Below are 24,460 nucleotides of genomic sequence, written 5' to 3'. Positions count from 1 at the left end.
TTTAGTAGTCCCCCAACAACATGAGGCCTGAGTAAATTTTGCTGTGTATACTCAGGTATATATTGCCTTAACTCATTCATCCGTAGAGTTCTGTTTGCCCCCAAATTCAAGAAGCCATTGGAACTTGTCTGAGTAATCTTTGCCTTCCTATTAAGAAAAGTCACATTAGTTATCTGCTTATTGATCAAAAATGATCAGGGGAGTTGCTTCAGTCCAGCATGCTTTTTTAAAGACTTGCAGATCCAAATGCTAATATTCAACTCTCTAAGATTGAACTAAAGACACCTCACACACAGAGAATGTTCAGGAGACCCAAGGCTTTGTAAATCACTGCAAACGTCCATTTCATGAAGGCCTCTGAATTTTCAGGTGGCAACCTCTTGCCAGATTAATTGAGCACCTAGTTAAATGATTCACAAATCCCTTTGGTAAGCTCAGAATTTGTGTAAGACAGTGGGTCACTTTTTCTGTTTATTGCAGCACACAAAATTTAAATACTTCTGCATTGCATACCTGCTGGGGACTCATTTAGTTTTCTTTCTTTTTTTTTTTTTTTTCGCGATACGCGGGCCTCTCACTGTTGTGGCCTCTCCCGTTGCAGAGCACAGGCTCCGGATGCGCAGGCTCAGCGGCCATGGCTCACAGGCCTAGCTTCTCCGCGGCACGTGGGATCTTCCCGGACCGGGGCACGAACCCGCGTCCCCTGCATCGGCAGGCGGACTCTGAACCGCTGCACCACCAGGGAAGCCCTAGTTTTCTTTTAATACATATTCAGGGGATCTTTTTTATATTTGTCTTGGAGTCACACAACTCCACCATTAAGCGCTTCCATTAGGGATGAGTCTTGTATCCCAAAGGAAAAGAGTTTTCAAATGTGTTTGAAACGGAACCATCTCAGATGGGAAAAACACAGTTTCAATGAGATTCAGGAGTCTGGAAAGAGAAAAATTCTTAGAACGTCATGGGAGGCACAGGACATTGAGTTCAGTCTGAATGCTTTGGGGAACCTGGGACTTAGGAGATTCTGAGAAGATAGGCATGTCTGGTGTATTTGCACTTACATCAGACTGCTTCCCACTTTGGGGTGACAGGAGCCTAACAGTATTTGTTTATAACCTTCCATTCTTTTCACTCATTAAGGAGCATTCTGTTTTTGCACCTCAGGGGCTCTCTCCCCTTGCTCTCTAAGGACTCCAAACTGTGGCTATTGTGTTGCTTAAACAGTGCAGAGGAGAGGGAGAGGAAAAATGGAAAAGCTAGGAATGGAGGTCTTGTTTGGAAAGGGACAAAATTCAATCAAGGGAGGACAGAAAAAAGAGAAAGGAAGCATGGTGGGTAAGGGATGAAGCCCCACCCAACCTTTACACTCACAGCTGGGTATAAAAAAAGAACTTGGTTGGGAGTTGAGAGTGGGAGCAAGTTTGGAGGAGATTAGAGGTCATCAGTGTGCAGGACATAGAATGACATAGGTGAGGAGAGAGCGTTTTCAGTGTGTACGGTAGACAAATGTACTTCTCTTCCTGTCCTTTGAGAGTCATTAAAGATTTAAATTGTTTTCTTGGATTTTTCTGCTGGCCTATGTTGCTTGGCATATGATTCTGCACATGGACTTGACGTATTGTATGATTTGCGCCTTACTTGGGGATCACATACGCTAGATTTCACTCAGCCTCTAAGTGAGCCTGGGTCATATTCAGAATATTAGGTTTAACATTCATGGTACTATGATTCATGAGACCTATATCGGCACTTAGTTCAACCTGATTGCCACCAGGAAGATGAAAGAGCTCAAAACCACTTCATTTTAGTATCATTAAAAAGAGTCAGGGGCTTCCCTGGTGGCACAGTGGTTGGGAGTCCGCCTGCTGATGCAGGGGACGCAGGTTTGTGCCTCGGTCCGGGAAGATCCCACATGCCGCGGAGCCTGCGCGTCCGGAGCCTGTGCTCCGCAACGGGAGAGGCCACAACAGTGAGAGGACCCCATACCGCAAGAAAAAAAAGAAAAGAAAACTAAATGAGTCCCCAGCAGGTATGCAATGCAGAAGTATTTAAATTTTGTGTGCTGCAATAAATAGAAAAAGTGACCCACTGTCTAACACAAATTCTGAGCTTACCAAAGGGATTTGTGGGATAGTCAGCAACCAGCAATAAGTTTTTCAGGGGGGATATTGAAGCACAGTATTTGTAAAAATGTGGTAAGTGGATGAGTATGAATTCAGTAATTCCCAAATCTGAACGATCATTGGAAACCTATGCTCCAATCCAAAGAGTCTAATAAAGTAGGTCTAAGGAAAATACATCTTCAAACTGCAATGCAGGACAAATAAATCAATACAGTGGAATGCTATTCAGCTATAGAAAGAATGAAATACATGCTGAAAAATTGACAAACCCTGGAAACATTTGATAAGTGAAAGAAGTCAGTCACAGAGACCACATATTGTGTGATTCTGTTTATATGAAATGGCCAAAATATTTGGCAGATCTGCAGAGACAGAAAGTAGATTAGTGGTTGCCTAGGGCTAGGAGGCATTGGGGGGTGATGGGGAGTGACTGCTAGTGGATATGTGATTTCTTTGGAGTTATGAAAATGTTCTAAATTGATTGTGGTAGCAGTTGCACAATTCTGTAAGTATGCTAGAAACCATCAAATGGAATACTTTTTTTTTTTTTTTTTTTGCGGTACGCGGGCCTCTCACTGTTGTGGCCCCTCCCGTTGCGGAGCACAGGATCCGGACGCGCAGACTCAGCGGCCATGGCTCACGGGCCCAGCCGCTCCGCAGCATGTGGGATCTTCCCGGACCGGGGCATGAACCCGCGTCCCCTGCATCGGCAGGCGGACCCTCAACCGCTGTGCCACCAGGGAAGCCCTATCAAATGGAATAATTTTAATGGACGAACTGTATGATATGTGAATTACATCTCAAAAAAAGCTATTATATTAAAAAAAAATTCAGATGACACTATCTTTGGTGAAATTTGAGAACCAAATCTCAGTCCCAATCTTATAATCATCTGAGGATTTTTCATAAGTTACTAATACCCATGTCCCACCACCTGAGATTCTGATTCAGCTGAGACTAGAGCACCAGTTTTTAAAACGTTTCCTACATGAGTTTCATATACCACTTAGCCTAAGAATCTCAGGAACAGATGAACTTTAAATTCCCTCTTTATTTGAGATGCTGTGATTTCTCAAGCTTCTAATTCTATCTTAGCGTTTACAAGCATGAGCTCTGGGTCAGATACCTGCATTAGCATTTAACTCTACTTGTCATAAGCTGTATGATATTGAGCAAGCTATTTAACCTCTCTGAGCTTTGATTTCCTCATTTGTAAAACGGAAGTAATGCTAGCACCTATCTCATAGAGCTCTTGTGAGGATAAATGATTTGTGTAAATTATCTAGTCCAGTGCCTCACATATAGTAAGAACTCAGTGTTAAAGAGGATGATGACATTGATGATGATGATGATGATTTGATGATGATTCTCCTGCAAGGAGAAGAAATATAAATTTGGATGTTGGAGGGCTGGATATTTCTTAAGATGAAGTAGGGCCAAAACACCTATCAGGTATATATGCAGTGGCTTTTGTGGACAAAGATTATGGGGTAAGAGAGTCAGTGGCTTTGAGAAATATTCTTGTTTGAATACTATAGGATTAATAAATAAAAAACTAATGTTACTCATTTTAATGATCCTTTTTTAAGATGACATTTAAATGGGGCTAAGCATAAATACTGCAGTCCTTCTCACTGGCTACGTTAACCCAATAAGGTAGTTTCTGCTCCTGATGTCTAGGAAAGATGGGGGATGTGTTCTCATTAGGAGAAAGTTCTCCATTAGGTGCAGGTGTATTTTTAGACTGGCAATGTTTTAAAAATACATATATATATATATAGTCAACAAACGGACATGGAAAGCTACCAAGCATGAGGAAACAAGACCCTAATTTGAGCCTTCTGGGAGATCCAACCTCTATCACATACCTACATGTGGAACAAATAATGTGGCACAAACTTTCTAAGACTGTATTTTCTAGCTTCGGAAAACAAGCAAGATTGATGATGCTTAACCTGCCAGAGGATCAGTTCCCTGCTGCTGCTTTTCTTTTTCAGTCCTCCACCCCCTTCCCCCAAACCCACTTAAAAACAAAATCAGAACCTGGTATCCTCTGAGCACACTTTTGGCAGCCCTTGGCTTTGGCATTGTTTTTCTGACCAGTTTACTGATTAGTGTTTATTACTAATCGTCTGTGGCTAGAAACATGACCCAGAGAAGAGAAAGAGCAGGGCAACAGCATGCAGTGCAATTGTTAGAATTATTCACAGTGTTTTCAGCAGGAATCACTCAACTCAAATCCACAACCACAACTGATGCCTTAGCGTGCCAAATCCCAAGCATTGGCAGCTAGGCAAAGCAGGTTTCCCTTAGCACTTGGCAAGATTCCCTTTCCCTTTGCCCGGTATCCAGAGCCCAGTGCTTGGCCAGGAGTGAAGGTGAGACAGGCTGAGGGAATAATAGTTTGCTGTATCTGACAGCAATGCTCTGATGTCATATATCTCCAATATACCATAGAAAATCGAGTTTCAGTGAGTAAGGACAGGGACACACTTGGGCACAAAGGCAAGATGGCCAAGGGAATATCCGACAGTGTACTTTGAGTCATGATGCCTCTTGGAGTAATTTAACCTCTCAGAACTCAGGCTTTCTGATGAAGAAATTTATTCACTCATGTAGTACGTCAACAAATGTTCATTGAGTCCCTGCTATGTGCCAGATCCATAGTGCTAGAAGGAGGGCAGTAGGTGAACAAAAATATTAAAATTCACTCTTCAAACAAATGATAGAAATTTATCTACATCTCAATCTGTGACTGTGTAACTGCCACTGTTTCTATAGGCACTTGGGAGAAACTCATAGACTGAGGGTTACGTTGTTGAATAGATATGATTATATCTCTTACCAAGTCCAGAGTGTAAATATTGCTTACATTGCTAATACAGTAGTTCCTTTGTCTGGAAATTGGTCTTTTAGTAGTTAATTTTTCCACTCTACTTCCAAAAGTAAAAAAATTCCAATTCTTAAATTCATTTGGAAAACATGGGAAACATTTTTAAAAATCACCCATCACCTTACAACCCCCCAAAACCACCCTTAACATTTTGGGCATAGAATAGGGGATTTTAGACCATGAAAATACGTATTTTTATATTAAGCTAATAGATCTTGTTATTATATTGCAAATTCAGCTTCCTGGAACAAAGACAGAGACATAATATTCTGATGGAATGATTCTTTAGGAAATGGTGATTTCTATTCTGAGTGAAATCTTTTACGTTCATTTAGTATTTTTGCCAAACCAGTAGGGTATGAGAGGATTAGAAAATGATGAGGGATGAGATAATGGTATTTTGTTTGATGTTTGACGAGCATATTTGTTTAAAGGTTAACAAATGCTTTTTCATCAATGAAGAGAATTATTGTATCCAAGAGAGCTATAGCTATTGCTGAGTGGTGAGAATGGTTTTTACTTATTCAGTCAATATTCTTATCAAGTGTCTTTTATGTGCCAGCAATTAGTTGAGGAGACTGGAAAAGGAGAGGTATGGAGGTATTTAGTCTGGGGAACAAATGACCTTAAGCCAGTAATAATACTCAATTAAGTATCATGGGTGCATGCCATAAAGGGAAATACAGATGCCATGAGATCACATAGCAAGGTCCCTAACTTACCTAGATAATGAGAGAAGCCTTCCACACTCAAGTACCCTTTAAGTTCACACATGTGAAGGCAAGGGGTTCAGTCTGGTCCATGGTGGAGACCATTCGAGCAACCGCAGCAGGTTAGGATTTGGATTCCAACTGCTCAAAATAACCATCCTGCACCAGGAGCATTTTGTACCTTGCTGAGATGTTGGTGCTGTGAATACGATTACACAGTGAATCTAGAAAATTGTGTCCTTTTGTGGTCAGTCCAGTAACTGACCTTCCTCAGAAGAGAGTGCCACTTCCGGGAGACCATTTGCTGGAGCCCCACCCTTCAGCATTTGATGTATGGTATCACTTTGCACCTAGATAAGGGGATACCAGGAATTCCAGGCTGTATGCGTAAATGGATACAAAAAGCATGAGATAGGTTCTTTGCTTGGCTGTGGCAAAAGGACTCCTCGTGATTTATGCCCTGTACATTGGGAGATGTCTGATGTGAAGTCAACAGCTGAAATCGAATGAATAATTCAGCATGCGGATCAATCGCATCATCTCCCTTGCCATGTTATTGCTATTTTTACGTAATTGCCAAGTGAAAAATAAATTGATGCCATAAATAAACAACTGTCATTTGATATGAAATAGACCCTAGCATCTTAGGGGTATTCTATTTTCAGGTACTACCCTGAAGCTTTTTATACAATTAAAAATATGCTCTTATTAAAATACGGGGAGACATATCCCTAGGTGTTAGTTCAGTGCCAATGTGGAAAGGAAAATAATGTAGAAGGACGAAACATCACACCTCCTCTTCAAAGGCCCCATTCTTTGCTGGTCTTGTTCTGGAAGGTACTGCTCAGGAGAAGGCTCTTAATGCCCATTACATGGTGTGATAGGACAATTGACTATGGAACTAAAACAAAATACTAAGTTTAATTCCTTTCATATTAGTTTTTAAAGTAGGTAGATATGAATGGACACAACCTAAAAGCCTACTTTTCTTCTCCGTGAATCTTTTCTTGATTAAGTGCATAGTAATTAATAGCTCCTTGTCATACTCATTTTATGCCTCTTTAAAGAAAAACACAAAACATGGTGTAGATAATCTCATAGCTTAAGTAGTAACCGTCATATCATTGTCATAATTAATGTTACAACTAGCATTTGTTCATCCTGGCACAAAAAGAATAATCAGTGTAATTAATTGTGCAATTATTGGCCTTTCCATTTTTAAGGGTTTTTTATCAAAGGCTTGCCTCCCTTGATCAGAAATTTTGCTTCTTGAAAGTGTTGAGAGAACTTGTTTGCTGGGTGGCAAATATAAAATCTCTGAAGTTTAAGCTTACTATAAAAATTAGAAACATCTTTTTATTTATTAGCTTTTGGTCAAAAAGCAAGCTCTAGCTTTATCTTTCGTTCTGCAAATGCGTGTTATCAATAAAATTAGTCAGTCTTTTAGCATATTATCAACTGTATCTCCCCTTAACAGGTTAGTTTTGTATCTTTAAACATCTTATCTCTGAGAGGCTGAACTTCATCTGAACATCAATTAAATGCACATCAATATTTGCTGTTTTGGAACAGCAATTCCCTCTGGGTCAAGTAAGCTTTCCAGATAATATATCTTGTCTAACAGTACACTAGGTAGAGTTAGTAATAACAGAACAGTTGCAGATTATAGCATGATTTAGAGAGCACAGCTTTTTCTCTGTCTTTTCAGATAACTACAGTTCTCTTTTGTTCATTCTCAGAATTGAAAACAGTGAAGTTTTAAAGCCAACTATAATTTAAAATAAACTCTTGCATTCTCCTTTCCCAGCTCAGATCTGGGAATGGGCAAGAGCTAAGTGGGAAAGAATTAGACCTTTTGAACTCTTCGGGGGTTGAGGGGGAAGCGTAGGGAATTTGAAGGCTACTGATGTTTCTCATCCAGGCTGGGTTTGTATCACTGAGAGGCTGGTGTTCTTGACTGTGCCTTCAATACACTTGAGCACGTTTGTGCAGCCAAATGTCATTTCATAGGAAAAATCAAACTCGATTTTTGAGATTGGTGAGATTTCTGGAGAAGAATGAATCCAGACTGGGGTGGAACTGACAAAGCACACCAACTGAAACAAAGGCTATGCGGTGCCTTGCACGTGCCATTGTAATGTCTAAAGATGACTGCTTTTAGAGAAATACAATGGTTTTAGCCCAGAGGTGACAAAACACATTCTCTTTCCCTTTTCTCTTGGTAGATCTTCCTTTCAGAAGGGAAATGAATCTCTTTTATGTCCCAGTGTTCAGGGAGGAAAGAAGTACCTTCTGCCAGAGCTGAACATCGGAGGATATTAGTAATACTGACTGAGCAGATTGGATTCGTGGAACTGATAGATTCAACACTGCACATTCAAAGGAATACCATGATTTTGTACAGTGCATGTTTATCTGATCCTATATTGAAGAAGCTTGCTATTGGTTTTCTTGGGACCAAACTGAATGATTTTTGTAGCCTAGAGTTAGATGGGTGGATAGTTGGGCTCAAGTGCCAGAGAGTCCAGTCAGTAGTGCAGGTTGGGCACCGCACACCTTCAGGACAACCTCGCTCACTTAGACTTCAGTATGGATGTTGTCCCCTCAAGTAAAGGTGCGAGACCTTTACAAGAACAGGAGCAGCCCTACCAGTTCTCCTCATTCAGATCTGCTTCAGTTAGTCACTTAGCCATTTCACTCAGCCCCCACTCAGTGCAAGAATCCAAAAAGACAGAACTGTTTACAGTGATCACTTTTAAAGCAACAACGAAATAGATATATCCATTACAATGCAGCGCATAACCCATTCTAGATGCTCAGTAAACGTTTGTTGGATGTATGATTTTATGTTGTATGTGTCGGTGAATCTCTTTCTCTACTGTTAAGCTGTAACTCTGTGACAGCAGGGATGATAACTGTCCTGTTCATCTCTGTAACCCAGGTGCAGGCCCCGGACAGTGGCACACATTAAGTAAGCATCCAATTAATATTTGCTGAATGGATTAAAAAATGATAAACCACATTGCCTAACGAGGTATACACTATTAACATTCCCATTTTACATATGTGGAAACCGAGTTCTCAAAAGGTAAAGTGAGGATCCCAAAAGGACTGATGCATGGTGTTGTAGCTCACCCATCCTTCTGGTCTGGGTACCTAATCTCAGTCAGACCATGAAAGGTTTGCACCTTTGGACCCTTTTGATCCATGTATAATCCGCCACTTTGAACAGATTGTTTTGGATTCTGAGGGATGCTGAGAAAAATGGCCAAACAGAACTCACTATTTTATTTATTATCCAGATATTCTTGAAGGTACAAGTAATAGCCTACTTAGGAAGACTCTGAGAAAGGTTTCTCAGTGCTCTGAGCTGGCAAACTTTGATTCCTACTGAGTTACTAGTAGGATTTTGTTTTGGGTTTTTTGGCAGGTTTTATTTGTTTGTTTGTTTTTATTTTTAAATAAACTTGCTTTTTAAGGAAGTTTTAGGGTCACAGCAAAATTGAGAGAAAGGTGTAGAGAGTTCCCATATAGTTCCTGCCCCCGGGGCATGCATTGCTTTCCCCACTGTCGACAGCCCTGCCTGAGGGGTACATTTGTTACAACCGATGATCCTACACTGACACGTCGTTATCATCCAGAGTCCGTGGTTTACACTGGCGTTCACTTTTGGTGGTGTACGTTCTTTGGGTTTAGAAAAAGTATATAATGACATATATCCACCCTTATGGTATCATACAGAGTAGTCTCGTGGCGCTAAAACTTTTTGCTCTACCTATTCATCCCTCTTCCCACCCCACCGCAGCCCCTGAGAACCACTGAACTTTTCACTGTCTCTGTAGTTTTGTTTGTTTCAGAATGTCATATAGTTGGAATCATACGGTATGTAGGCTCTTCAGGTTGGCTCATTTCACTTAGTAATATGCATTTAAATTTCCTCCAGGTCTTTTCATGTCTTGATAATACATTGCTTTTTAGTGCTGAATTTATCGCAGTTTATTTATCCATTCATCTACTGGAGGACATCTTGGTTACTTCTAAGTTTTGGCAATTACGGATAAATCTGCTATAAATATCTGTGTGCAGGAGTTTGTGTGGATATAAGTGTTCAACTCTTGGGGGTAAATACCAAGGAGTTCAATTGCTGGATCCTCTGGTAAGAGTCTGTTTAGTTTTGTAAGGCGGGTGGGCTTTTTATCTTATGAACAATGTGCATTATGTAACTGATTGCAGTTCCCTTTTTGCTTTGTCCACTTGGAAATTCAAAGCCGACTTTGAAGGCCAGCTTTAGTCAATGGGTACCAATGTGTGTTTTTCACTTCTTGCATTTTATAGTTCTTCCTTTTCTTGCCATGATGCTTTTTTATTTGTTTTACTCTTACTGCATCTTAACACGATGCTTTTTTAGTTGTTTTACTCTTACCGCGTTTTAACATGCTGTTACATTTTGCATGCTATCTTTAATTTTATTAATTGGAAATGAGAATCTAATAAATTATCCCAGTAGAGGCAAAGTTTGTGGGAGTGGTTAAGAGATTAAGAGACCCTGGCTTCAGATGCCAATTGTACTATGTACTACTTGTATGACCTTGAGTAAGTTCCTGTACTTCAGTTTCTTCATCCATAAAGTAGGATAATGGTAATTTCTACCTCAAGGAATTGTTGCCAGTATTAAAGGAGATAATTTATGCATGTTATTTTATTATTGTTTTGGTTTCAGCCCCACGCCACCTGCACTTCTCCTACCCAAATCCACTGACTTAATGCCCTGGAGAAGGTTCTCTCAACCTCCGTACTACTGACATTTGGGGTCAGGTAATTGTGACCTATGGGGGTTGTTCTGTGCATTGTAGGATGTTTTGCTGCCTTCGTGGACTCTACCCACTAGATGCCACTAGCATCCCCTCAGTTGTGACAACCATAAAATGTCTCCAGGCATCGCCAGATATTCTGTGGGGAGCAGAATCATCCCTGAGATGATTGAGAACCTCTGCTTTAAAAGTCTCGTGCTGTCATTTGTTGTTTCGGACCACTTTTCCTCCAGTAATTCTCTATGTCAGATCACGTTTTCCCAGACCAGTGCGCATGTTGTTGGGTTCATTTATTTCTTAAATCCAAATTTCATGGCCCACTTAGAATCCTGTTCTCCACTAATCGTGGGGAAACATTTATTGAGCACCAGCAGTGGACTTTGTCTTTGAGGAGACATCATCTGGGGAGGAAGTTGAGCCATGTATGCAAACCACTGTGACACATCCCAGTGACTGCTGAAGCTGGTGACATGCAAACTCCCCAGGCCTACACCGTACTTTCAGAATGAAAATGCACGACACATGCTTTGACACAAGATTTTTTTTTTTTTTTTGGTTGACATTTCAATTTATGTAAAATATCATGAGTGTATACAAATAAGTAGGTAAAAGTTTAATGAGTCATCCTTTTGAAAGGAGCAATTACATGAAATTGGAAAGTACTTGGAAAACTGGGCTATATGGCAGCTCTCTGAGGAGGGAGTGATTGATTTTTCTAGAAATAGGCAGATAGCCCGATTCATACTGAAGCAGTGATAATTGATAAGAGGTTAAAGTGGTGTCCCTTCCTGGTACCATTTACATTTTGATGTGGGGCTGGAATGTGCTAAGTGCAAGTATGAGTAATATGGATATGATACTAATAGAAATGGAACCTGAACATATTTTGTAAACAAACTGAAAGCTATTGGGGGGATGGACTGGGCAGGGAATGTTCTTTTTAGCAAACAAAAACAAAGGAAAGCATACCTTGAAAACAAACAAACGAAAGCAAACAAACCAAAAAAATTTCTGGGTCCCTGATGATCTTGGGGATTTTTGCCATGACCGGCCCTGAAGTGAAAGGAGCTTGGATAGAGTCTAATAAGATATGGAGGCGATTCCTAAGAATAAAGACGATGATAGGGAATGTATGAGTTAATGATAAATGGGAAAAAAATTTGGCAGTATTCTTCTAATTTTTATTAAAAAAATAAATCAAGAAAGCGTGACTTTCACAAAAACTTGCCTCCCTGCACTTTTCTCTTTGCATCCCTGGCTACTCACCATCACACAAATGAAACCACCCCTTAAGTGCATAGTGATACAGAAGTTTACTGAAACATCCTAGAATTCATTGTTTTTTATCAAGCTTGGTGCTGCAAGTATATACTAAGTGCGTTGATGTGTCCCTCCTTTCTGATTATCACTGAGATTGTGGTCGGTTTTGAAGATGGAGGGAAAATGAGAACGAAGAGGAAGTGCTTTCTGAGAAAGGGCTGAGTTTATGTTCTCACATCAGGCTGTACCACAGAAGTTACAAAGAGCCCCCCCCCCATTACCTGTGTACAAACCTATTTGTCTTCAAGCCTAAAGAGCCATATAATCCAATATAGGGACTAGGTGAGAAGGCACTAACACAAACCAGAAATTCATTCTCCATGTGTTTTCTGAAGCTCAACTTTGTTCAATCCCATGAAAAACAAAGATACTTGCCCAGTGTGTATAATAGGGTCATTTTAAGGACACATTTGTTGGACTTCTCTCTTTTGGCATCTGTTCAGGACACCTAACAAAAGTCAGTTGTCTCTTACCTTCTCATCACCCGCTCAGCGCTCCCCCTCACCGCAACAAATCCCTAGCAAATTATACTTGCTGAGTGTCCTCCTATTAGCATAATGGTGTGTGTTAATTTGGAGAAGAAGCATGTGTTTCCTATAAGAAAGTTGTTTTAGGTCTTTAAATGTCTCTGTCAAACACTTTCTTTTTGTTTGGAGAAATAATTACAGATCAGTACTGTTAAAACCAAAACATCAGAGAAATTGCCTGTCCCAGTGTTTCTAATTTGGTGGATGTCTGCTTAGTGAATGACAAAAGTTTAGCTTGGCCATGCCAAGAAAAACACATCCAGTTTGAGCATTGCAATTGCTGACTTGGTTATAAGGGATGACAGTCACTGCACTTTAGTTGTTTTCCTCACGTCCCAGTGAAAGAGCTCTCCTTCTACAGGACAGATCTGTTTCTATGACTCCAATAAAGGCAGACAGCTGGTTAAACGGTTATGTGAACCATGGTTGTGTTTGGATACCATTTTTTCCCCCTTTTTAAGGAGGCATCTTATGTTGGCCCATAGATACTCAGAACCACCACATTGATATCTTAACTGATTTCTCTTCTCTGTAAACATTTCACTCTAGACTTTTCCCAATCCCAGACCTGGATGTGGTTTTGTCATAACTGTCATGGCTCCACTGGCTGAAGTGAGAAATATATCATTTTGAGAGACTTGTACAGCGTAGCATTTAAATGGACGGTATATTCATGGGATAAAGGTGACAAAGATGTACACACGCACACACATACATATGTATGCATATAAAACTTTCTTTGGGAAATAGAGAAAATTATAGAGCAGAAATAAAAATCAGTCACAATCATAGCGCTGAGTGTGTATTGGAGACAGTAGAGAGTGGGTCAAAGGGAAGTAATAGATGGTGACCCAGGCCTTCCACCTCTGCTCCTACCAGCACAGTTTCTCTCCTATTTGGTGTTTTGTATGATGGAATCCCACATGAGGTTTTGTGTCAAAGAAAGTTTCTACTGCTGAAAGAGATGAAAGTTGAACAACCACTTTCAAGTCACACATGGAACAGTCTACTGACCATAATTATGAACAACACACAACAGCCTGGGTGAATCTCGTAAGTGCAATATTGAGAAAAGAGGCCAGGCAAAATAGAGTATGAATTGTATGATTCCACTTATAGGAAGTACAAAATCATGCAAACTAGTCTATGGTGTTAGAAGTTAGGACAGCGGTTAGAAGGGAGCATAAGTGGGCGTGCTGTAGGGTTCTGGAAATGCTCTGTTTCTTGATCTGAGTGCTGGTTTCATGGGTGTGTTCGGTTTATGAAAATTCATTGAACTGCACTTACATGTGCGTTTTTCCTATGTATGTTTTACTTCAATAAAAAGATGAACACACATACACACAGCCAAAGCTTGACTACCAAGGTAAGATAGTCATGTATTTTGGAAGTTTACTGAGACGAGGAAGGCTTCAGGAAGATCCACCGGGAAGAGGCAGGTAGAAAGAGAAATGCCGAGATGTGGTGGTCTTTAAAACAAATATGTGGCTCTCTAGGATAGATAGGGATGGGGCTGCCATGTCTTCTCTCCACACTGAGCCTCTGGTACAACCCAGTCTCTGAGGTTCACTCTCATCCATACTTCTGAATCCCAAACACACCTGATCCACAGATGTTTACTGTGTTGATCCATGGCTGTACGCTAGACAGATAGGGCATTCAAATCGAAAAAAGATATATCCTCCTCTTAAAAATCTTGCATTAAAAAGTTTTGGTTTATTAAAGCAACAATTTGGAAATAGCCTAAATATCCAACAATAGGGGATTGTTTGATTCAATTACCTTAGATCCATACAGCCATATAGTAGCAGTCATTAGAATCAATGTTTCATAAGAATATTTAATATATTTTTATATTAAGTGTTCTCTTATACAGAACATCTAAAATATTCTCTATATTTTTTGGGAGAAAATAGGTGAAGAAAACATATTTTATACTATGATAGCCAGATATGTACCCATAGCAAAAAACCAAAAAAAACCCCACAAAAACCTGGAAGGATATGCACCAAAATGTTATCATCTAGGCATGAGACAATGATGATTTTTATTTACATTTCTTATATCAATTTGCTAAATTTGTCATCTGGAACATGTGCTGTTTTTATAGTACAGAAAAACTATGTTTTTTGAAAATAAGAGTCATTGGGGCTTCCCTGGTGGCACAGTGGTTGAGAGTCTGCTTGCCGATGCAGGGGACACGGGTTCGTGCCCCGGTCCGGGAAGATCCCACATGCCGCGGAGCAGCTAGGCCCGTGAGCCATGGCCACTGAGCCTGCGCGTCCGGAGTCTGTGCTCCGCAATGGGGGAGGCCACAACAGTGAGAGCCCCACGTAACGCAAAAAAAAAAAAAAAAAAGAGTCATTCAATTTAGGAAAGTTAGACAAAATATAAATATTAAAAAAAGTAATTCAAATTCCAGGGAATAAATCAATGCCAGGCATAAGTACTGACATTAAATCTTGTGAGCACGAAGAGGGAGCAAATACTAAGAAGTCATCAGAGGCAGTGGGACTTCAGCTGAGCTTGAATTCTGATATCAGTGATGATAGATAGCATTCAGGCAATGCTTGCCTTCTGCTGAGAATTGCTTCATTAGGATTTTCCGTACATTACCTCACAGTAACTTCATGCTGTAAGTGATGGTATTTCTCTATTTTTTTAAGATGAGAAAACCATTTAGAACAGAGAAAATATCTCATAATCACTCTGATCATACAACAGAGAAAATTACCTGTCCTAGATCCCATGGCTAGTAAGTTTCACAGCCAGTGTTACTAGAATCCACTTTTGTCTAATTCAAAAGACTACTTTCCCTACCTTGCCTTGTTCCTTAGAAGGCGAAGCAAAACTCAAAAAGGTTACCTTTCTTTGTTTTCAGTTAGTGTGTATGTTTGGGGGTGGGAGAAGGTGATGGAGACAAAAAATGGAACTACTCAAGCAAATAGCATTTCCTCCACCTAATAGCCTTTTTGCCTGATAGAAAGTTATGGGTCAGGAAAAATGGGAAAGTTCTTTCTCTGATTCAGCATAGGAAATCATTATGCAGAGGCTCTGTTGCCTCTTTCAGAATAAAATGTAACATGATACTTTGGGTTTAACTTTGAGAAGTGTACAGCCAAACTTTCTGGGTTTGTTGATATATACTGTCTTCCAAATTGTTTGCACTCCATTACCTGACTGGAGATGCTCTGCTCTCAGATGGCTTGGAGTTCATCCTCCAAGTATCTGTAAGAGCATCCTGGGCCTATCTATGAGATTCCTTGCTAGTGCTACAAACGGAAGGATCTTTAAAAGGTGCAAAGATTTTATGCAGGTGGGAAATCTATATCTATCAAAAATAAGTTCTCTACCTCTCTGATGAAATGGATATACAGAATGTGAGAGGTATATGAAATGCATTTGCTTTTATGCACCGTCCACCTGGAGAAAAGAATTAAAATTCTGCGTATTCCTCTAAACGGATATGACAGTATCATTTGATGTATACTAGACAAGTTTAGATGTTAGATCTTAATTTATATTTAAGAATAAGCTTTCAACTTTATTACGTTTTTAAGGAACCCCTCATATATATAGTTTACCAAAACGTAGACTGGAATGACACTTTTTGTGTCTTTTGTTTACTAAATTGCAATGTCAGGATAATAAATGCTGAGGTCGGAGTATGTGTGTGTTTTATTTCTCTTAGGGAGTTCTGTACTTCAAGGGCTTTTCTCTTCAACATTGCAGATAAAACACTACATCACACTCTTTAGTGAAAGACACTTTCTCCTTCAAGATGCCTGTTCAGCTGTTCCACAGCTGAAGAGCTGGGGAGACTTAAAATTACATTCCTTTTCCTGCCATTAAAAGGGAATGGGGGGAGGAGTGAGGACAAGAAACTTGCATCTGGTTCAATTTCTTTGCCAAATTCTTCATTTAATTGTTTTGTAATTTGAAGAAAACCACAAGTGACAAGATGAAATTGCTAGGAACATAAATACAGAATTTAATTGTTCATGTCAGAATTTCAATTCCCAAACCATGGTAATCCAAGTCGCAGTTTTGGACCAACAAAGAGGAAAAGCAGTAGAGACTGTTGCTGAGTTTTCTGAGCCCCCATGATTCCACCTCCCCACCCATACCAAGTTCATATAAAGTCCTTCAATCAGGAAGAGAGAGAGGAAGAGGGAAGTTCACTCTTCTTATCTCTATGGATTTGATCCTAACAGCTGGGATCCAAGGTTCTTCAAGAAAAGCCATCACATCGAGTCCATGATTCAAAATAAAACAGCACCTAAGTGTTAAACACTTCATTGATAAGCACCTATAAATTCAAAGAATCTTTGATAGTAATGAGGTTCTTCTAAAGGGGTGCCTTTGTTTTGGTTTATGACATAAACTTCCCTGGACCAAGGGACACTTTAACCCAGTTGGGGTTACTCTTGATTTTAAGTTAGGAAATGTATGTTACTCTCAGCCACCAAGCAGAGTTTGCTTTTGTTCCACTGCCTGGAATAGCGTTACATCGGTAGTATAGGCTCAGTTCGTATTTGTTGACTAAATTTGTTTGATGAGCAAATGCACGGTAGAATGAGACCTGGGGTTTTATAAAATAGTTGAGTAGACAAGTGTCTCAGTTCTCTATGTTCTTTTCAAGTCTTATGAAGTCTCCAAATTCTAACTTACCAGATCTGCATCACATTCCCTTAAAGCTCTGGTTTGGGCTCCATTAAAATCTAACAAAGTAATTGGGACTAAGATGCTATTGACTTAGAATGGTTTAATTTGCCATCTAACTCAGATTATTTTATTTTTATAAGCTTGATTTGTATTCAGAAATCACAGGGTCTATTTTAGAGTCAAAGGGGACTATGTTGGGGGTGGACTTACCTCTTTGTGTCTACAGGCCCAATTATTTCTTTCTTTGAATCTGAACCTTGAAAGGAAAGATTAGTTCCTAATCTTAGCTCAGGGTACTATTTTATAAGATAGTTTGCGGGAGTGATTGGTTATGCTATACAGTGAAGCAATTTAAATCCCTTTTATATAGACATATTCACAAATCATAGAACAAAAAAGTGAAAAGAGTCACAAGAGAGAAAAATCCAGAATTACTCGGGTCATGTACATGATTAAGAAAATATATTATGAAGGGACTTATTTATCCAGAAGATTCTTGTGAGATTTTAAAGGACAGTGAATTCTATATACGTACCTTAAAACACTTTCTTTCAACAGCAGATAGTAGACATGACTCATTACTTGATGAGATATGGAAGAATCTTAAAATTTATATAAATACTTTTTGCTTCAAGAAAAGTACATTCATGATTTTCCCTCTTCCTGATAATAGTGGGAAAATCCAGGCAAATCTTAGTTATCCATCCCATGTAGTACACATTAGTGGCTCTCAATTTCATTTACATTGAATCTCACCAACCTATCAAAAATCTTGGATTTATCATGACAGGGAAAAAATCTTTTTTTTTTCCTAAGTAAGCAAAACTCTATTTCAACAGCAATCTTGTTATATTTTTAAGGATGTCAAATACCGTAGTAAAAAGTACTGTCAGGAATGAGTTTTGTAGTTCTGGCTTTAATACTCAGATAAATGAAGACAATGGTGTATTGTTTCTTGAGTTGCATTATGATACTTATAGCAAAGATTTTCTATAAAATTTCACCATATGGATTGGGTATGATGATAATATTTTGGTAATTAAGGTAAGTCAAAACTTGCAAACTTTGGTGAGTGACCACTTATTTGCTTCTCTGTTCATCCCAATATACCATTATATTGAAAATTAGTGCTATAAGAGATGCTACAAACACCTCCTCCATGCAGCCTTTCCAGATTAGCTCCATTAACCACCTGAGAAGTTTTCAGATGGAGCTAATTGGTTTGTCTTGGGTGATATACTTCTCTGGTAGGGCAGTAGTCATCTTGAGGTATCTTTCTAACCACAGAGCCATCTACTCCCATGTTATTCTGGAAACTGCCTATTCCTTTCCTTCCTCCGGGAAGGACCCCAGCAGCCATTTCTGTAATGAACAACTATACCCTCACTGGCAAATTGGGCCAAAGCTGGCCATGATGCAAGCAGGGTCATGTGGTTCTCTTTCTTGGAAATGTATAACTAGGGCCAAGAGAAGATAGAGTCAGCTTGTCTGTGTGGCTAGAAGTCAACATGTAGACTCAAATTGGAGGTAGCCAAATTCAGCCACATGTACCTAAGATGCAGAGATAGTGAAGAACAAAACAGAGACAAAGCTGAGAGAAAGGGAGAGATGGAGAGAGTTCCTTTCAACTTCCTAGTTCTATATCCTGAGATCCAAGTAATTCCTGCCCTTGATTTCTATGAGACACCTTTTTATCTCATAGCAGATTCTCTTTTTTTTTTGCCTTAAACTGGCCAGGAATTAGTTCTTGTTACTTGCTGTCTTAGTGTCCCAGTGAATTCAGGTAATTTGCCCTTGGGAGGTTTTGAAAATATTGGCCTGATTTCTTCCATTTCACTTCATGGTCTCTAGGACCAGGTGTCAGGCATCCTGGGAGCATCTTCTGAATGCTCCAATAGCTTGGTTCAGGGATCTGTCTTCAGCCTGTGCTGCCATTTGGGGTGGGATGGAGTGGGGGTTAAGATGAAGGGATTTCTCCATAAATCCTAGTCTTGCTGGGAACCATCTCAGCTCTTCTGAGTTGCCTGGTCTTCTTGGATGAGGATTCAAAAACTATGTTTTACTTGATGTTCTCACGCTTCTCAGTAACAAGTTTATATATGAGTATATTATATATAATTTTGAACTGGGACATTGGTGGGAATCTTACGGCAGACATCTTCTGATGAATTCAGTGCCAGCTGCCAATTTTCAAAACTATGTTTTGAATAGATTTAGTTACACTTTGTGTAGAAGCCAATTTTCCTTTATTATATTTCATATTTTGTAGTTTGACTTTTAATTTGCTTCAGTCTTATTTGGAGAAAATGTATCCTTGGCTTTAGAAGGAAAGTCTTGCAATCTGCTTAACCTTGCTGCCACCACTTAATTCTTTTTTTTTTTTGGTTTTTTTCTTTTATTTTTTATTTTTTGAATTTTATTTTTTTTATACAACAGGATTTTATTAGTTATCTATTTTATACATATTAGTGTATATATGTTAATCCCAATCTCCCAATTCATCCCCCCCAACCCCGCTTTCCCCCCTTGTTGTCCATACATTTGTTCTCTATATCTTTGTCTCTGTTTCTGCCTTGCAAACAGGTTAATCTGTACCATTTTTCTAGATATCATATACACGCATTACTCTATGATATTTGTTTTTCTCTTTCTGACTTACTTCACTCTGTATGACAGTCCTTAGGTCCATGCATGTCTCTACAAATGACCCAGTTTCGTTCCTTTTTCTGGTTGAGTAATATTCCATTGTATATTCTTTATCCATTCATCTGTCGATGGGCATTTAGGTTGCCTCCATGACCTGGCTGTTGTAAATAGAGCTGCAATGAACATTGGGGTGCATGTGTCTTTTTGAATTATGGTTTTCTCTGGGCATATGCCCAGTAGTGGAATTGCTGGGTCATAGGGTAATTCTATTTTTAGTTTTTTAAGGAGCCTCCACACTGTTCTCCATACTGGCTGTATCAATTTACATTCCCACCAACAGTGCAAGAGGATTCCTTTTTCTCCACACCCTCTCCAGCATCTGTTGTTTGTAGATTTTCTGATGATGCCCATTCTAACTGGTGTGAGGTGATACCTCATTGTAGTTTTGATTTGCATTTCTCTAATAATTAGTGATATCAAGCAGCTTTTCATGTGCCTCTTGGCCATCTGTATGTCTTTTTTGGAGAAATGTCTGTTTAGGTTTTCTGCCCATTTTTGGATTGGGTTGTTCGTTTCTTTAATATTGAGTTACATGAGCGGTTTATATATGTTGGAGATTAATCCTTTGTTGGTTTCTTCGTTTGTAAATATTTTTGCCCATTCTGAGGGTTGTCTTTTTGTCTTGCTTATAGTTTCCATTGCTGTGCAAAAGCTTTTAATTTTCATTAGGTCCCATTTGTTTGTTTTTGTTTTTATTTCCGTTACTCTAGGAGGTGGGTCAAAAAAGATCTTGCTGTGATTTATGTCAAAGAGTGTTCTTCCTATGTTTTCCTCTAAGAATTTTATAGTGTTTAGTCTCACATTTAGGCCTTTAATCCATTTTAAGTTTATTTTTGTGTATGCTGTTAGGGAGTGTTCTAATTTCATTCTTTTACATGTAGCTGTCCAGTTTTCCCAGCACCATTTATTGATGAGGCTGTCTTTTCTCCATTGTATATCCTTGCCTCCTTTGTCATAGATTAGTTGACCATAGGTGCATGGGTTTATCTCTGGGCTTTCTATATTGATCCATTGATCTATATTTCTGTTCTTGTGCCAGTACCATATTGTCTTGATTACTGTAGCTTTGTAGTATAGTCTAAAGTCAGGGAGTCTGATTCTTCCAGCTCCATTTCTTTCCCTCAAGATGACTTTGGCTATTCAGGGTCTTTTGTGTCTCCATACAGATTTTAAGATTTTTTTGTTCTAGTTCTATAAAAAATGCCATTGGTAATTTGATAGGGATTGCACTGAATCTGTAGATTGCTTTGAATAGTATAGTGATTTTCACAATATTGATTCTTCCAATACAAAAACATGGTATATCTCTCCATCTGTTTGTGTCATCTTTGATTTCTTTCATTAGTGTCTTATAGTTATCTCAGTACACGTCTTTTACCTCTTTAGGTAGGTTTATTCCTAGGTATTTTATTCTTTTTGTTGCAGTGGTGAATGGGATTGTTTCCTTAATTTCTCTTTCTGATCTTTCATTGTTCGTGTATAGGAGTGTAAGAGATTTCTGTGCATTAATTGTGTATCCTGCAACTTTACCAAATTCATTGATTAGCTCTAGTAGTTTTCTGGTGGCATTTAGGATTCTCTATGTATAGTATCATGTCATCTGCAAACAGTGACAGTTTTACTTCTTCTTTTCCAATTTCTATTCCTTTTATTTCTTTTTCTTCTCTGTCATGACTAGGACTTCCAAAACTATGTTGAATTACAGTGGTGAGAGTGGACATCCTTGTCTTGTTACTGATCTTAGAGGAATTGCTTTCAGTTTTTCACAATTGAGAATGATGTTTGCTGTGGGTTTATCATATATGGCCTTTATTATGTTGAGGTAGGTTCCCTCTATGCCCACTTTCTGGAGAGTTTTTATCATAAATAGGTACTGAATTTTGTCAAAAGCTTTTTCTGCATCTATTGAGATGATCATGTGGTTTTTATTCTTCAATTTGTTAACATGGTGTATCACATTGATTGACTTGCGTATATTGAAGAATCCTTGCAACCCTGGGATAAACCCCACTTGATCATGGTGCATGATCCTTTTAATGTGTTGTTGGATTCTGCGTGCTAGTATTTTCTTGAGGGTTTTTGCATCTATATTCCTCAGTGATATTGGTTTGTAGTTTTCTTTTTTTGTAGTACCTTTGTCTGGTTTTGGTATCAGGGTGATGGTGGCCTCGAATTATAATTGTTATATCTTCTTCTTGGATTGATCTCTTGATCATTATGTAGGGTCCTTCCCTGTCTCTTGTAACATTCTTTATTTTAAAGTCTATTTTGTCTGATATGAGTATTGCTACTCCAGCTTTCTTTTGATTTCCATTTGCATGGAATATCTTTTTCCATCTCCTCACTTTCAGTCTGTATGTGTCTCTAGGTGTGAAGTGTGTCTCTTGTAGACAGCATATATATGGGTCTTGTTTTTGTATCCATTCAGCTGGTTTGTGTCTTTTGGTTGGGGCATTTAATCCTTTCACATTTAAGGTGATTATCAATATATATGTTCCTGTTACCATTTTCTTAATTTTTTGGGTTTGTTTTTGTAGGTTCTTTTCTTCTCTTGTGTTTCCCACTTAGAGAAGTTCCTTTAGCATTTGTTGTAAAGGTGGTTTGGTGGTGCTGCAGTCTCTTAGCTTTTGCTAGTTTGCAAAGCTTCTGATTTCTCTGTCAAATCTGAATCAGATCCTTGCTCGTTAGAGTAATCTTGGTTGTACATTCTTCCCTTCATCACTTTAAATATATCGTGCCACTCCCTTCTGGCTTGTAGAGTGTCTGCTGAGAAGTCAGCTGTTAACCTTATGGGAGTTCCCTTGTATGTTAATTGTCGTTTTTCCCTTGTTGCTTTTAATAATTTTTCTTTGTCTTTAATTTTTGTCAGTTTGATGACTGTGTCTCGGTGTGTTTCTCCTTGGGTTTATCCTGCCTTGGGACTCTCTGCACTTCCTGGACTTGGGTCGCTATTTCCTTTCCCATGTTAGGGAAGATTTCGACTATAATCTCTTCAAATATTTTTTTGGGTCCTCTCTCTCTATGTTCTCCTTCTGGTACCGCTATAATGCGAATGTTGGTGAATTTAATGTTGTCCCAGAGGTCTCTTAGGCTGTCTTCATTTCTTTTCATTCTTTTTTCTTTATTCTGTTCCATGGCAGTGAATTCCACCATTCTGTCTTCCAGGTCACTAATCTGTTCTTCTGCCTCAGTTATTCTGCTATTGATTCCTTCTAGTATATTTTTCATTTCAGTTATTGTATTGTTCATCTATGTTTGTTTTTCTTTATCCTTCTAGGTGTTTGTTCTTTAATTCTTCTAGGTCTTTGTTAAACATTTCTTGGTTTAATTCTTCTAGGTGTGTGTTAAACATTTCTTGCATCTCCTCGATCTTTGCCTCCATTCTTTTTCCGAGGTCCTGGATCATCTTCACTATCATAATTCTTTTTCTGGAAGGTTACCTATCTCCACTTCATTTAGTTTTATCTTGTTCTGAGGTTTTATCTTGTTCTTTCATCTGATGCATAGTCCTCTGCCTTTTCATTTTGTCTATCTTTCTGTGAATGTGGTTTTTGTTCCACGGGCTGCAGGATTGTAGTTCCTCTTGCTTCTGCTGTCTGCCCTCTCACACCAGTTGATTTTTGGCCACTGTTTTTACAATGATGGCTACCTTTTCTTCAGTGTCTTGGTGAATTGAGGATTACAAATCCTGGTTTTTGGGAGGTTTTTTTTTTTTTTTTTTACTTGGCCCCATAATTAAAAATCTACTACTTCTCTCCTTAATGAACAGTTAGGTTGAGATTCTAGATTAGTGGTCCTCAAATTGTAGAACATATCAAAATCACCTGAAGGCCTTGTTAAAACCCAAGTTGCTGGTTCCCACCCCAGAGTTTCTGATTCAGTATTTGGCATGGGTCCTAATAAATAGTGTTTCTAATATGTTTTAAGTAGGTGTATTGCTGCTAATCGGGACCACACGTTGAAAACCACTGTTTAAAACATGAAAGGAAGAGCTGCTCTTGGCTTTCCACGTGTGTTACACAAATCACCAACTTTTGATTTTCTTTAGCCACTAAACCAGTATCATCATACAAAACCCACCAGGCTAAATTTTATTGAAAATGCTTGGAATTACTGTGGTGTAACTCAAGGGTATAAGAAGTTGATTAGGATTATTCAGACAAATGGAACCAATAGGATATTTATTAATTTTTATTAATAAAACAATAGGATATATAGTTATTAATAAAAACTTATTATAAGGAATTGGCTCATGCAAATATGGAGGCTGAGAAGTCCCAAGATCTGCAATTGGGAAGCCAGAGACCCAGGAAAACCAATAGTATAGTTCCATTCTGGGTCCAAAGGCCTGAGAACCAGGAGAGCCGATTGGTGTAAGTTCCAGTCCAAGTGCAAGAGAAAACCAGTGACCAGCTCAAACAGGCAGAATAATGTCCCTCTTACTCAACCTTTTTGTTCTATTCATGTATTCAATTGGTTGGATGAAGCCTATCCACATTAGAGGGGCCAATCTGTTTTGTCTGTGGATTCAAATTTTAATTTCTTCCAAAGCCAAACCCTCACAGACACACTCAGAATACTGTTGGACCATATGTCTAGGTATCCCATGACCTAGTCGAATTGATACATAAAATTCACCATCACAGGAGCCATTGTTTTCATTTATTTGAATATTAAAGCAGAGCTACATGATTCATTCTCAGCA

This window comes from Neophocaena asiaeorientalis, unplaced genomic scaffold (assembly GCF_003031525.2).
Source record: "Neophocaena asiaeorientalis asiaeorientalis breed wild unplaced genomic scaffold, Neophocaena_asiaeorientalis_V1.1 scaffold336, whole genome shotgun sequence".
In the NCBI taxonomy this organism is placed as follows: domain Eukaryota; kingdom Metazoa; phylum Chordata; class Mammalia; order Artiodactyla; family Phocoenidae; genus Neophocaena; species Neophocaena asiaeorientalis.
The sequence above is the reverse complement of the archived record's forward strand: the minus strand, read 5'-3'. Positions refer to the sequence as shown.